The sequence below is a fragment of the Nymphaea colorata genome, chromosome 5 (genome assembly GCF_008831285.2).
Source record: "Nymphaea colorata isolate Beijing-Zhang1983 chromosome 5, ASM883128v2, whole genome shotgun sequence".
Taxonomy (NCBI): Eukaryota; Viridiplantae; Streptophyta; class Magnoliopsida; order Nymphaeales; family Nymphaeaceae; genus Nymphaea; species Nymphaea colorata.
The window spans coordinates 5,003,224-5,020,052 of NC_045142.1; the positions used below are offsets into that span (position 1 = coordinate 5,003,224).

The following is a 16,829-nucleotide window of genomic DNA, read 5'->3' on the forward strand; positions in this document are numbered from 1 at the left end:
GGGCAAAAGGTCTAACCAAATAGATCAACTTAAACTTATTATATAAGAAGAATATAAATTATATATGAGAGTATAACATAAATTAAGAGGTAATGACTTTTATAAAGTTGCATATAATAATAGTCAAATAGTCACCATATACCCTGTCTAACTTAAAGCAACATAAAACTAATTAATTCATAATTTATGTATTTAAACATTTTTGTGTAAATAAACAAACTATTATAGTTAAGGCATCAACTAAAGAGGATATCTTAAATAATATATTTATTTAATTAAAACTAAATAAAAAAACTTGTATAAATAAATTTCAAAAAAATGAGTATTTTTTAAAATATGAAAATTAATCACAAATAAATATATTTAATATGAAACAGCTGTTGTACTCATAAAAAAGTTTTATTTATCAAATTATCAATTATTTATTTAATTAATCAAGTAAATTATTTTGTATAATCATATGATATGTCCAAAAGTCTTAGGTATTTAATATATAACACATAATTCATAAATTTAAAAACAAAAACCTTTAACTAGTAGGAAAACAATAAATTTGTTGATTTAATAAATTATATGATATTATTAAATAATACAAATTTATGAAAAAAAATACTTCTTGCAATAAAGCTAAGAGGACTAACCCAAAAAGTCAGTGAGGATGTGAAGGAATGAAAGTTTGACATCATTAAAACACTCATTTTACATATATAAAGCAAGAGTCTTTTAATTAACTCAATGAAATTAGAAAAAACCATTACATAATGTCTTTTCTTAAATAAGAAACAATATAGCACACTTGATTTAATAATTTTCAATAAGTGATTATCATTAAATAATAGTTTACTCCATCAAAATATGTTATTATTTAAAAATAATCAAATCAATGTCTAATATGCACAATTAATATGAAAAAACTATGAAATGTCATATGAATAACTTATGAAAAAAATATACACATCATATGAAAAACTTGCGGAAAAAATATGAAGTTATTATTATTATTTTTAATTAAATAAATATATTACTTAAGATTTCCTGCTAAAATACACGGTGAAGAAGTTTTCATACTTTCGTTATAAAAATTATGAATATTGAACATTAATTGGTTTAATTTTAACTAATAACATATTTTAATTGAGTAAACTATTATTTTGTGATGATCACTTAGTGTGAATTATAAGACATTATTTAATGATTTTTTCTCATTTTATTGAGTTAATTGAAATAATTTGTGTTACACCAGTAAAAGTGTTTTTAATAATATATCAAATAATTTATTAATCCTCTTACCTTTATTAAAATAATTATTTTTTACATAAAATTGTATAATTACTCCAATGAAAAGTAAGATAGTTTATTAAATCGACCAATTTGTTGTTTTCCTAATGGTTAATAGTTAAAGGCTCTTGTTTTCAAATTTGTGAATTTTGTGTTATATATCAAATACCTAAGACTTTTGGACATACTATATGATTATACAAAATGATTTGCTTGATTGATTAAGTAAATAATTTTTAATTTCATAAATTAAAACTTTTTTATGAGTTCAAGAGTTTTTTCATATTAAATATATCTACTTGCGATTAATTTTCATATTTTTTAAAATAATAATTTTATTGAAATTTCTTGACAGAAGTTATTTATTATTATTTTTAATTAAATAAATACATTATTCAAGATATTCTGTTTAGTTGATGCATTTACTATAATAATTTTCTTGTTTACACAAAAACGTTTAATTAAATATAATATTAATTATTAATTAATTAGTTTTATATGAGATAGTTTTAAATATTTTAAATTCAATTTTATGTATAGTAATTATATGACTATTATTATATGCAACTTTATAAAAACCATATGCTCTTAATCAGATTATATATTCATATACAGTTTATTTCCTTTTTATGTCATAATTTTAAATTGGTGCGCTTGGTAGAACTTTTGCCTAACCAATCATAGGTCACAACTTCCATCTCAAGTTCGGATTCGGATGTCAGCACTTGCGTTTCAGATTCGGATATCAACTCACGGTTCGGAATCAGATATCAAGCAGTAATTCGGATTCAGATATCAACTCAGGAATCAGATATACTTGTTAAGATGGTTAAGTATCCGATCAGATATTTACTTAAAACCGAATCCAAATCCATATCCGATCGGATAAGATACTTAAAACCGAATCTGAATCTGTATTCCAAATCCGATCCGATTTCTCAATCGGATGTCAAATTGCTAACCATATCAGATTTTTTACATGCAATTCAGATCTGTTGACATCCCTACATCTATCTCTCCCCCCTCTCTCTCTCTTGGGATTCTCTCTCAGTCTTCTCTCTCTCTCATCCTTCTCTCTCCTTCTCCTGTGCTTGACACTGCATCTTCGGCAATGCGTCCATTTTCCCATTCCTGCTCTCCGGCGGTGCATCCCGCTTCCCAACCCTGCAACCCCGCGGTGCATCCCCCTCAATCTCCGGTTGTGCATCCCTCTCAGCCGCCCGATCCATCCCTCTGTCGATTTCTCTCCGGTGGTGCTTTGGGCAATGACCAAACCGTCGGCCGGTGACCAGGCGTCGGACCAGTGATCAGGTTTCAACCGGTAACCGGACCTCGTCCATTGAATAGCGATAGCATCAGAAGATGACAGGCAGAGGAAGGGGAGTGGTGTTAGGCAGTGACTGTGTTGGTGTGTGAGGCTTCGTAGTCTGAGGCTGGCTGTTAACTGTTTGAGGAGGAAATACTCAGTGAACGATGACAAAGTAAGGGATGTAGGAGAACATACTCAGAACCACGTTAAAATTCTGAGTGTTTTCATCCTCTTACCTTTGCTTGTTTTCCAACATGGTATCAAAGCTCTCATCCACCGCAAGACCCTAATATAGGGTGAAAATCCTGTCAATCGGACAGCATCAGGCAAGGACGACCAGTGCAGTAGAATCATCCAAACCCAAGGTACTCTCCTACATCTTTTTGAGACGCTGTGGTGCTGTTTTGAAGAAGAAACCGACCACAGCCGGATTTGGGCAGAAATCCACGGTGCTACAGGGCATTCCACTGCCACAGTGACTGGTTCTTCATTTTTTCATTGAATTTGGGATTTTTCAGCAATTTGATGCATTAATCTTGCAGTTTATCCTTTTATCTGCATGTTATCGTCGCTTGAAGTTGATTTCTATTATTGATTACACAAGATTTGAATCAATTTCGTGTGATTTTTGGGCCCACTCTTTGGTGGTAGAGCAACACAGAATATATGAGGCAGTGCTTTTTATCCCTGGCGCTAGTTGCTGGAAAGGCATTAGCAGTTGAGCAAGGATCGACTGGATTGCTAAGACACTGGAGATCAACTAAAAAAGGTTTGGGATTTTTTACTGATTCCATGAATAATCTGTAATTTCTTGAAGTGTCCCCTGTTTCTGTAAATAGACAGGGAGTGGCAGCGCCTGACTCCGGCACAAAGCCTGCTGGTACTGTCAGTTCCGACGACGGCAGAGGTCGAGCTAGGGCTCTTTGGAACTGCCTGAAATTTTAAAATTTTTGAAACAGGCGTTGAGGAGATATGAATTTTTGAATGACCCACTGTTGTTGTGACCCTCAAGAACCAGCAAATAATGCGTTTCTAGGAGTCAGGCGTGACTTCCAAGGAAGAGCATTTTTCACTGAAGATGAACTAGAGGTGGAGCAAGGTGGCGTTGGATTCACGTTGATGTCTAGTATTTTTTGGAACAATTTTCAGAATTTTTGGATGACCCTTTGAAGCGCTACAAAATTTATAAGTGCCGCAGGTTTTCTGAAATTCCCGCCAACCTCCTGTGAGTTCCCTGTTTTTCTTTCTCATTTTGGTTTGGGAGTTGACGTCCCTCAACTTGATTGACTGGAAATAAATGTCAATCTGCTGTCCTATTGTTGCAATTTCTACCTCTACTGTGTTCATATGATTTGCTTGGATTCATTGATGGTTCTAAACTATGTCCAAACCAATATATCACTAGTAGTGATGGGAAATCCAGTCCATTAATTCTGAGTATGTGATGTGGATGAAACAAGACCAACTTCTCTTAAGTAGCATCATATCTTTTTTGTTTGAAATGGTTCTTGGACTTAAGACGTCATATAAAGTTTGGAATGCTCTTAAAAGGTCCTATGCTGCCCATTCTCGCTCAATAATCATGCAACTCAAGGAACAACTACAAAGGCTGGCAAATGAAACTTAACTATGGACGATTATTTCTATAAAGCCAAGATGTTGGCACATCATCTCGCTGTTGCTTCAAAACCTGTAGAAGAGGAAAATTTAATTATGCATATCCTTAGATGCCTTCCTCGCGAATACTCAGCCTTCAAAACCTCTCTGACCACTCGCGTAGCTCCAATATCTCTCAGTGATCTACATGGCCTTCTTCTCACACAAGAAACATAACTCAAAGAACAAGATCTTGATCATGAAACATTTGCTCCTGCTGCGCATTATGCCCAACCATATTCAGCAGGAAGGGAAAATTTTAGACAGCCCTCAATGCTTAATATAAGCCGAGGTCGATGCAGGTATGATTTCGGACGTGGCAGATCTGATTATGGTGGAAGAAAACGTATTATCTGTCAGTTTTGTGATAAATTGGCCCACAGTGCCAAGAATTGCTTTATGGAAGAAAACGTATTATCTGTTAGTTTTGTTATAAATTGGGCCACAGTGCCAAGAATTGCTTTAAGTTAACAAGGAAAGATCACACTGGAGCAACACCCAACTTGAATACATCATCATCCCCAAATGCACAGGTATATCACTCTACTTCTCAGATGTTAAATGACGCAAATTGGATCCCTGACATAGGAGCAACTCATCACATCACCAATTCTCTTGGATCGATGACAATTCATGAACCTTATGAAGGCAACGACACTGTTAAGGTTGGGGACGGATCAGGTGTGTGTATTCAAAACATTGGGTCAGCTCTTTTTCATCTTCCTAAATCTACTGTTGCTCTATGAGATATTCTTCATGCTCCAAAAATGGTTCATAATCTATTATCTATGAATAAATTTTGCAAAGATAATCAAGTTGTGTTTGAATTTTCTACAAATTATTGTGTGGTGAAGGACCAACGTACAGGGGTGGTGATCCTATAAGGAAGGAGTAACAACGGTCTCTATCGCCTCCAACTCTCTCAACCAGAAAGCAATCAGCATAAACAAAGAAGGTGGCACTCTATGAAGAATGAACTACTATTAGTAGATGGCATGCTAGACTTGGACACACTGCTTTGAATAATGTTCATTTTATTTTGAGACAATTTAAACTTCCTTTTGAGAATGATGTCAAAAAGAATAATTTTTGATATGCTTGTCAATCTGAAAAATCACATGCTCTTCCATTTACTCCATCTGATCACAAAGCTATTAAACCACTTGTTCGGATCTATGGGGTCCTGCGCCTATGATTAGCAATGACAGATATCGATACTGTCTCATTTATAGATGAATACTTGAAGTATACATGGATTTATTTTTTGGCATACAAGTCTGACGTTGAAAAGGCTTTTAAAGCGTTCAAGGTGAAAGTTGAAAATATTTTTGATTCAAAAATTGAATTTTTCCAATCTAACGGTGATGGTGAGTATGCAGCGCTTAACAAATTTTTTCAATAACATGGTATTGAAAGAAAAATTTCTTGCCCTTATATGCATGAACAGAATGACACAGCTGAAAGGAAGCATCACACAATTGTGAAAACAGGTCTTTCTTTTCTTAAACATGGAGGCATTCCAGCGGAACTCTGGACTTATGCATTTAGCACAACAACATATGTATTGAACCGTGTCCCTACAACAGGTCTCAAAGGCTAGTCCCCGTTTGAAATTTTATTCCAAAAATCTCCAAACTATAAATTACTTGCGAGTGTTTGGCTGTGCCGCATACCCAAACTTACAACCTTATCATCATCACAAGCTTCAACCTAAGTTCTCCAAACATGTCTTTCTTGGATACTCAAATGTTCACAAGGGTTATCTTTGTTACAACCTCCAAAATTCCAAAATCATCGTTAGCTTAAACGTTGTGTTCAATGAGTCAGACTTTCCATTTCATGAACAACCAAAACCACTTCATGATCCCAACAGTACCACCATACCGCTACCAATTGTTTTACCTATGCTACCTACCACAACCAACTCCCTCTCAAATCACCCACCACCATCATCTCAAATCCCCTCTACCCATGCCTCAACTCCTACTTCAGCTCCAAGTGAGCGGTAGATTACTTATTGTAAATGGATGGTACCCAAGGATGGAGATGACAAGTTGTGGCAACTTCCAGTGTTCGTATATGGGTATATTTTGCAGAACTAGCAAGAGAACGATGGAAGGAGAGGGCCTTTGATGAGCTCGGTTCCTTTATGGGGATGCCCCTTATGTTGGGATGGATCAATACACAATGAAGATGGATAGGGTGGCTTTGCAAAGATCTTATTCAATGTTCGGCTGGGTAATATGCTAGTCTGGGAAGTGTAGACAGTTTTTGAAGAAAGAAGGAGCTACTTGCAAATGGTGAAATTTAAAGCCAAGGTGGAAATTCTGTTCACCATATGGCTCCACTACTCATTGTACTGAACCTTGTAGCAGTTGTCAAGACAGCACTGAAGTTGTGGCAACAGATCAAGGTGGTTGTTCGAAAGTTAAACTAGTAAAGACACCTTAGCGTAAACCACAAACAGGGTGGGCGAGCTTGGAAATGAGAAGGAACAGATTCAGTCTCTTGTTTAACGAAGAAGAACACTGTAATGCTGAATGCCCTAATGCTACTGACAATCTCTAGGTGGCTCGACCTTATATAGTGCATAAGCGACCCTATATAGTGCATAAGCGAGCTCCATTGAACAATACAGGGTCTTCACGTGAAGCGCCTTGGATAAGCAATCAATATGCAAACCAGTCTTTGTCTAACCCAAAAAGGGAGTCAACTAATTAGAAAGATTTCAAGGAAGACGACAACTGGCTGACTCCAAGCTTGTTGTCTAAGGTTTAGCAAGCCATTAGAGGAACTTGCAAAAAAATCAAGTAAATGATCCTGTTCGTGGTGGATCCAGAACATATTTGTTAAGAAGGAATCTACAAACTCGAAGAAACCTGTCCTTAACTATATATAAGGATGCCAACTAGTTCAATGTAGGGCAACATCAAAGCACTCTCTGAAAGCTCTTATGGAGATTTCGACCGATAGAAATTCAAGAAGAAAGAAAGTAGATTAGGGCGACATGGATGATCCTAAGCAATACGACACCTCTCAGCAGATGACGATAGGCCCTGGGGGAGGTGCTGATATAGCCATTACCATGGTGGAACCAGAGGCCGATATGAGTGAGATGGCAACAGGCAATAGTAAGGAAACTTAGCATCTGGGGTGGGAATTTATCCTGCCTGATGAAGATCTCCAGCTAAAATGTTAAGAGGGTTTGTGAGAAGGAATTCAAGGCAGGAGCTTAAATCTTGTCTGGACAGATATTCCCCGACATTACTTTTGTATCAGGCGATGGGATTAGCCTCTCGCTCACCCGAAATTGCAAGATGCCAGCTGATGGTGTGAATAAATTGCTTATGCTTTTCCTAGTTATTACATATAGTAAGGGGTCCTGCTGCTTGTCTATTATTTGTGAGTTTTATCAATTACTGTAATCTGAATGAAGTACCTAGTAGTCTGCAAATACACATGGACTAATAATAGGAATAAGGAAGAGAACCTGATGAAGAAAATTTCATTGCTTTGTGCGTTTCTCTGTTTTGTGTCTTTCTCCTTATTTAGATATGTTATACCCGCCAAATGAGCTAACCATACCTTTGGAACCTGCTTTATTCACAATCCATTGCTACTAATGGCTAGTAAGGGAACTTGGAGTTTTAATGGTAGAAAGCTAAGTCACATAGGTACGGGTACGATTCAGGTATGGGTATGGAGATAGGGGTACAGACACATAACTTTAAACTAAATCACTTAAAATTAGGTAGTTGGATTGGTTTTGATTTAAACAGGACTCAAGTGTGTCTAAGTACCAATCTTGGGTATGGGTACGGTAACACGGGTAAGTAGACCCTATTGAAATACTCAAGTGACTTAGGTAGAAAGTGTTTTTTGTTCTATAACTTCTGGCTGGAAGATGAGGAATATAGGCACATAATTTGAACTATTGAGAAAAAGAAGGTTGACATAATCAAGGATAGCATTGGGTGCTGGTCCTGACATTACATGAGAGGTTTTGAAGACAAAATTAAAACTTGCAGGCAGAGAGGAAATGCGGAGGCAATCCAGAAGAAATAGATCTTAAACGACAGCTAGGCAAGATCTTAACTAAGGAGGAGCAGTGTTGGTGTCAAAAGTCTACAGGTTGAAAGAGGGTAACTCAAACACAAAATTCTTTTTTGAATCAGTTAAGGGCAGAAGGTAAAATACAGCCACAGTTATTATAGCTGAAGGATGCAAAATGGAAGAGAAAACTGACATTATGAGTGCCTACTCCATACTCCTTCCTTGAAAATACCCTTGACATGCTTGAGTTTGATCCTGATGAATTCAGATAATCATAGTGATTTTGAGGTGAGTATCTACGGCCGTAATTCTTAACAGAAAAGAAGGTGAATGGTTCCACTCTCAAAGGGGACTTAGACAAGGTGAACTACTTTCAACTTCTTTTTTCTCATTGGTGCAGAGATGTTCATTCGAACTTGATGTTGTCAATCCGGAACAATAGCATAAAACTGCCTTTAGTCGGTAAGTATCGTGATGGGGGACTTAGACAAGGTGAACTAGTTTCCCCTTATGTTTTTCTCATTGTTGCAGAGATGTCCATTCGCAGTTGATGTTAGCAATCCAGAACAATAGCATAAAACTGCCTTTAGTTGGTAAGTATCGTGATGGTACAAACACTGTATTTTATGCCGATGACTTTGTGCCTTTTTCAGCTTACCCAAGGAGATTGGTGAGAATGATGGTGAATATAATACCTGAATTTGACAGATGCTCGGGCCTTGCAGTTAATAAGTAGAAAAGTTCTGTCATTGGATTCAACCTGACAGTCACCAAATTAGATGAAGCTACTGGGTTATTGGGGTGGAAAGTGGGAAACTCCCAATAACATACTTGGGGGTGCTACTTCAAAACTGACGCATTATTGATGGCAAGTGTCACCTGTTAATGAGAATAGAGGAAGAGCTATCTTCCTGGAAATGCAAACTCCACTCTTTTGTGGGGCGGGTTTGATTAGCTAAGTATGTTTTAATCTCCATCCCCCAATATTGGGCCATGATCAGCTTGCTACCGTCGAAATTCAGCAATAGAGTGGAAAGTCTTTTTTTGTTTTTGGGATGGGTGGCGTTGGTGTCACGAGGTCAAGAGACCAGCAGGTAAACTGGAAGAAACTCCGTCTTCCGAAGAACGAAGGAGGGGTTGGACTGCATGAACTAAAGGAAGTCAATAAAACATGTTTGACTCATTTAGCCTGCAGGGTGCTCACGCCTGGCAATGGATGGGCTTGCTCTGCTACGTGAGGAGGAAGTACAATTTTTGTCGTGGCATATGGAGCGTCAGTCTCGTTCCACACTATTCAGTGGTATGGAAAGACATCATTTCAGCATTGAATTTTATGGCAGGTTAAAGATGGACAGAATATTAAGGTCTGTCGGGACTAATGGGCCCAACGGCAAGTGCGGTGTAGACGCCAATTTTGTTAATCCTAGTAGTATTTTGGGGGGTGATCATGCGCCTCTCAACATGTTTGCTGATATCAAATCAGCCGATAGGAATGTGACTCCAGACCCAGAACATGTTGACCCGCTCGTATGGGCCTGTCACACTGCCATTTGTATGACCAAGAAGTCCATGTGGGACACCACAAGAAGTCATAAAAATACAGAAATATGGGTCCAGAAGCTACCTATGGTTCACATAAGGGTATTCCCTGAGCATTACAGACTTCAGATTGGCTGTAAAGAAAACTTGTCACTGACGATAGGCTAAAAAAACTGGGCTTTCATATGGCAACCTGTGTTAGGAACAACAACAATAAACTCTCCTCACGCACTCTCAAGAGGGGGTTAGAAGCAACAAGGAAGAAGACAACGATTTACGTGGTTCGGAGCAATAATCTCCTACGTCCACGGTCACACAGATCTCTTGTATTCTCTCTCTTCTATGAACACACAGAACAGACACACTCAAGCGGCGGCCATCCTCAAAACATAAGGATTAGGGCAAACCCGCATTTGTACAAAATGACATATATGCCCTTACAGGAATTTGATCAACTTCCATACACCAACAATCTCCCACTTGGAATTTGATCCAACCAAGTGCTAGTACATCACATACTCAACCTGTGCAACGTCTCATCATCAATCAACCTTGGAGACAAACTGAGGTTAAACATAACCTCAACTTCTCAGCAGTCACTGGCTTTGTCAACATGTCTGCAGGATTCTCTGTTCCACGAATCTTTTCAAGAGATAGTATCTTCTCTTTCAACAAATCTCTAATGAAATGATACTTCAATTCAATGTGCTTTGTTCTAGCATGGAACACTGGATTCTTGGCTAAATGAATTGCACTTTGACTGTCACAAGAAAGAACACTCTTATCTTCCTTCACATGCAATTCTTTTAGAATAGTCTTTAGCCAGATCATCTCTTTGCTAGCTTCTGTAACTGCAATATATTCAGCTTCTGTGGTAGACAGCGCAACAACCTTTTGAAGCTGTGAAACCCAACTGACACAGGTTCCTCCTAGGGTATAAATGTACCCGGTAGTACTTCTCCTACTGTCAAGATCACCACTCAAATCTGCATCCACAAAGCCATGCAAAAGTAATTCGTTTTTCTTAAAACAAAGGCTCATACCTAAAGTTCCTTTCAAATAACGTAATATCCACTTCACAGCCTCCCAATGTTTCTTTCCAGGTTCAGCCATGTATCTGCTCACTGCTCCCACTGCTTGTGCTATGTCTGGTCTAGTGCATACCATAGCATACATCAAGCTACCCACTGCTCAAGCATATGAAATCTTTGACATTTCTTCATGTTCTTCATCTGTCTTGGGTGACAAATCCTTGGACAGTTTGAAATGACTAGCAAGCGGCGTACTAATAGGTTTAGCATCTTGCATCTTAAACCTGCACAAGATCTTCTCAATATAATTTTGTTGAGACAAATTTAAGGTACCTGTCTTACTGTCCCGACTAATTCTCATCCCAAGGATTTGTTTCGCAGCGCCTAGATCTTTCATTTCAAACTCCTTTGATAGTTGTTCTTTTAGAGAATTAATCTCTTGCAAATTTGAGCCTGCAATAAGCATATCATCCACATATTATAGTAAAATGATATAACAACTATCAAGGTTCTTAAAATAACAACAGTGATCCATATCACACTTCTTAAAAGCATTTCTCCCCATGAAGTTATCAAACTTTTTGTACCACTGTCTCGGTGCTTGTTTTAAACTATAGAGACTCTTCTCTAACTTGCATACAAGACTTTCATTTTCTAATACTTGAAAGCCTTCAGGTTGCACCATATAAATATCTTCCTCCAAATCCCCATTAAGGAATGCAGTCTTTACATCTAGTTGCTCTAAATATAAATTTTCAGCTGTAACTAAACTCAATACCAATCTTATAGTAGTTAGTTTTACAACAGGAGAGAAAATTTCTGTATAATCTATACCCTCTTTCTGTCGAAAACCTTTCACTACTAACCTTGCTTTATACTTTTTTCTTCCATATGCTTCTTCTTTAATCATGTATACCCATTTGTTTTGCAATGCCTTCTTCCCACAAGGAAGCTCAGTTAATATCCACATTCTGTTAGCATGTAGAGAGTCCATCTCCTCTTTCATAGCTAACTCCTACTTAACAGAATCTGTAACCTGCATTGCTTCATCAAAACACTCGGGTTCTCCAGCATCAGTTAACAACAAGTAATGTAAGTAAGGAGAATACCTTCGATTTGGTTTTGGCCTTCTACTTGATCTCCTTAATGGAGGTTGGGATGTGCTTGCTTCTTGTTCCATCTGACTGTTTCCATATTGACTCTTAATTGCAACATCATCTTCAGAGACATCTTGAAGTTCTACAATGTCTTCACTTGTGTCATGATGTTCATTCTTCTCAGACATAAGACTATCATTGTCTTTGTACAAAACCATCTCATTAAACACTACATCATTATGTCTAATAATTTTCTTCGCTTTATCATCCCAAAAGCGATACCCAAACTCATCATTTCCATAACCAATGAAATAACATTTCCTGGACTTAGGATCTAATTTATCCCTTTTATCCGAGTCTATATTTATGTAAGAAACACAACCGAAAACTCTTAAGTGTGCAAGATTTATCTCCTTGCCGGTCTAGGCTTCTTCAGGTATTCCATAGTCCAAAGGAACAGAAGGCCCACGATTTATCAAGTATGCAGCTATACTGATTGCATCCGCCCAAAACATCTTTGGTAAGCCTGAATGCAGTCTCATGCTTCTTGCTTTTTCACAAAGGGTTCTGTTCATTCTTTCAGCAACCCCATTTTGTCGTGGCTTTTTAGGGACCGTTCTTTGTGTTCGAATCCCATGATCTGCACAAAAATTTTTAAACTCTTTGCTGTCATACTCACCTCCATTATCTGACCGCAGACATTTAATCTTCTTTCCGGTCTGATTTTCTACTTCTGCTTTCAACCTTTTGAAAACAGTAAACACGTTAGATTTATGTTTGAGAAAGTAAACCCATACATTCCTTGTACAATCATCAATGAATGTGACATAGTATAGGGATCCTCTAAGAGAACGAACTGGGGCTGGTCCCCAAACATCAGTATGCACCAACTCTAGCTTTTCCTTCTTTGGAGGCCGTCCAACTTTGGAGAAAGTGATCATTTTCTGTTTTCCGAAAACACAGTCTTCACATAGCCCAATGTCTACAGATTTCAAGTCATGCAACTTGTTATTTGTTGTCATGATTTTCATTCCCTTTTCACTCATATGCCCAAGCCTGTAATGCCACAACAATGATTTATTCTCACATTTCGCCACAGTCACTGTGTCATTCACATCTGCAGTCATGTACAAAGTGCCAAGTTTGTGACCTCGTGCTATAACCATAGCACCTTTGGTTATCTTCCAAGATCCGCCAACAAAGGTAATAACATAGCCTTCGTCGTCTAACTGTCCGACCAAGATGAGATTCCTCTTCAACCCTGGGACATGTCTGACATCTTTTAACTTCCATACATGCCCATTCTGCATTTTAATGTGAACCTCACCTTTCCCTACAATATCCAGAGGTTCATCATCTACAAGGTATACTCTACCAAATTTTCCTGCAACATAGTTATGCATATTTTCATTAGAATACGTTGAATGAAAGGATGCGCCAGAGTCTAAAATCCAAGACTCTATAGAGCTGTGTACACTCAAGGCAAGTGCATCAGCTATATCTTCTGTTGCTGCATTTGCTGAATCATCTTCACGATTTGGGTTCTTCTTCTTCAACAACCTGCAATCTCTTTTCCGGTGTCCTGGCTTACCACAGTTCCAACAGCCATCACTTCGAGGTTTGGATTGACTCCTTCCTTTAGATTTGGACCTTCCGTGCTCTTGGTAACGTTGATTAGTTCTGCCCCTATTTTGAACATTTAGGGCAGAACCGAGGGGCTCTCCTGCCTCTCTTCTGCGAATGTCCTCACTAATTATTAAATCTCGAACACCACTGAACTTCAATTTGCTTGACCCCGATGAACTACTCACGGTGGTCACAGTGGCACTCCAACTCTCCGGTAGAGATGACAGTAAAATTAAGGCTTGAACCTCATCATCAAACTTAATATCAACAGAACATAATTGAGAAGTAATAACATTGAACTCATTTACGTGATCCGTAACAGAGGCACCTTCAGCCATTTTCAAATTAAATAATCGACGCATCAGATATACCTTATTTGAAGCAGAGGGTTTTTCGTACATATCTGTTAGCGTCTTCATCAGACTTGCTGTCGTTTTCTCGTTAACAATGTTGAAGGCGACGTTTCTGGCCAGCGTCAACCGGATGACTCCAAGGGCTTGTCTATCCAGCAACTGCCAATCTGCATCAGCCATTGTTGCAGGTTTCGCTCCCATGAGTGGTTCATGCAGTTTCTTCTGATACAAGTAGTCCTCGATCTGCATCTTCCAGAATCCGAAGTCTTTACCGTCGAACTTCTCGATTCTGACCTTTCCTTCTTCCAGCGCCATTGTTCCTTCCTCGAACGAACCGAGCTCTGATACCAGTTGTTACGAACAACAACAATAAACTCTCCTCACGCACTCTCAAGAGGGGGTTAGAAGCAACTAGGAAGAAGACAACGATTTACGTGGTTCGGAGCAATAATCTCCTACGTCCACGGTCACACAGATCTCTTGTATTCACTCTCTTCTATGAACACACAGAACAGACACACTCAAGCGGCAGCCATCCTCAAAACATAAGGATTAGGGCAAACCCGTATTTGTATAAAATGACATATATGCCCTTACAGGATTACAAATGAGTGTCCAGTATCAACTTCCATACACCTGTGCCTCAAATGAGTGTGGAACAAGCGGCGGTATTACAAATGAGTGTTCAGTATGGATCAACTTCCATACACCAACAACCTGTGCCTCAAAAGCATGGAAGTTGAAGGTCATTTGTTTCTTGAGAGCCCTATTTTTAAAAAAATGTTGGAAATTTATTGCCTCAAAATTTAAACAGAGTATCCCAAAAGCTGAAGGACTTAAGCAGGGACTTTTATGGTGGTAAAAATGCAAAATATGGAGGAAATGGTGGTCAATCTTGGGAAATGCTTCTATAGTATTATAGCGAGGCTGATTTGGAAAGGAGGAAACGAAAACACCAATGAAGTTTTTGGTTTTCAAAAATGACATGCTACCATGCTGGCTCAGCTACGGCCTACGGGGATGTTGTAAAGAACAATACCGTTCCTTATGCTGAATATGAAACAAATGGATATGGAAGGAGTGGAAAGTGTAGATTCAGACTAGAATATATTCAGCCAAATGATCGTTTGCAAGAGGTAACACTTATAGTATTTACGTTGCAGCATGGGTGGTACAGGATTCGAGGCGGTTTGCGGGTCCCATAAAAACGAAGAGGGTGACTTCTTGCGTGGTGTTCGCTGCAGGGGCAAGGGATGGGCACATATTCTCAGAATCCTGGGTTTTGAACTGATGGTTGAGAAGAATCTCATGCCAGCCATGATCTGAATGTGATTAAATCCAACCGTGGAAATTTGGAAAGTTGGCAACGGAGGACTAGCAAAGGTGATTGTCCTGCACAAGCAATTTTTTGGATACTGCAGCTTGATTGTCATCGATGAGTCGGATCCTGCCATCGAAGCAAGCTTGATGTTGCTTTTGACCTTGGGGGTCGTGGCTTTAAAGAAAAGTGAAATGGGGCAGAGCGGCTGGATGAAGTGTTACGATGTCCTTCGCTAGCTCTCCAAAATTTAGCTAGCTCTCCAATATTAACGTATACTAACTCCTCGTCTTACCTTACGATGTCCTTCGCTCCGAAGGCTGTCCTCTTCCACTGTAGAAGAGCGTCTTCCGTGCCGTCCGTGTTGTACATCCTCGGATCAAGTTCCCTAATTTCAAGAGTGGAGATGAAGGGTATATGTTGGGGCGACGTCCGAGCAACACAGACGGTGATGTTGTCCCTCTTGGGTGCATATATCACTTCCCAAGAAAGGGAGCCGCCGGATGAAGTGTTCACATTCATCCAAGAGTTCCCATCGAATTGGAGATCGAAGGATGGTGGCGATGACTTCTGGTTATAGTTGCCATAGAAGAAGGACGCCCGAATCATGTGCTTTCTTCCCCTCACGACGCCTCGGATTACGTAGCAGCTCTTCTTTTGAGAGGGAAAGTAGCGGAGGCTGTTGAACTCTTGGCTGTATTTACCAAGATTCTGGACTTGCGTAGCTTTCCCTGTCTTAATGTAACCGTCGTCGCCTACCCAATCGATGCCCAACCGGTCGGTGTGGTTGGCAGTTCCTCCACAGTCAAGGCTCAAGAACACTGGCAGGAAACAAATTAATTAGAAAACTCACCGGTTATCATGCCTTGTATTGCAAGCTGTATTGATCTCCAAAAACGAGCCACTTTTGAAAAAAAAAAATTTGTTACAGATATGTAGAGGGAGAAGCCGATGAGCGAAATGTACAGAGCGGGTTGTGTTTGTTGTTATATCTAGAGGAGAAACTAAAAGCGCCACTGATTATGCGGACCATACTTGTGGACATGTGTATTCATTGATCAAGGAATAAAAGAAAACGAGCCGGACGTGAGATCAGGAGAACGCTTACGTTTATCCGAAAATCCGGAGAAAATTTGGATTGCAATGCATAAGCCAAAAAGGAGCAGGAATCTTGAGCCCATCGTAAGACGATGGATGATCAATGTGGGCAAGTTTCGCAATGAGGATACTTCAGAAGCTGAAGCAATTCTTCTTGGCAAGGTGTGACTATAAAGAAGTCCGGTGGGGATTTTTTTTTTTTTTTTCGCCTTGAGGCGTGCTTCTGTAATACACGAAATTCATAGTAATGACATTTTTCAAAAATATTCTACAGTAAGCGACCTAGCGGAAGTCCCCTGCCGTTTGACGATTATTGATCCTGTGTGCTTGTAGTAACACTAAGAAATTTTAGCAGCGTACTGGTGGCCACCAATGTGAGCTCCCTTATCCTCATTGCCATCTCTTCTAAAATGACATAAATAAAAGTGATTGGACCAGAACTGCGTACGGCTGGTCCAGACCTTAATAGAG

General features: G+C 38.9%; 1 protein-coding gene and 1 long non-coding RNA gene across 5 annotated transcripts in view; one reads left to right on the plus strand and one right to left on the minus strand.

Moving 5' to 3' along the window:
- LOC116254078 (probable LRR receptor-like serine/threonine-protein kinase At1g51810) overlaps positions 1 to 16,829 on the minus strand; it is a 103,928-nt gene that overhangs the window by 32,919 nt on the left and 54,180 nt on the right. The gene's annotated exons all lie outside the window — the stretch shown is intronic.
- LOC116254514 (uncharacterized) lies at positions 2,279 to 5,360 on the plus strand. 3 transcript variants are annotated; one of them, XR_004172701.2, is made up of 3 exons: positions 2,279 to 3,812; positions 4,777 to 4,924; positions 5,098 to 5,360. It is a non-coding gene; the product is annotated as an uncharacterized LOC116254514 (long non-coding RNA). The 3 variants fall into 3 exon arrangements; XR_004172700.2 differs by having other exon boundaries at positions 2,279 to 3,356; positions 3,547 to 4,924; XR_007573431.1 differs by having other exon boundaries at positions 2,279 to 4,924.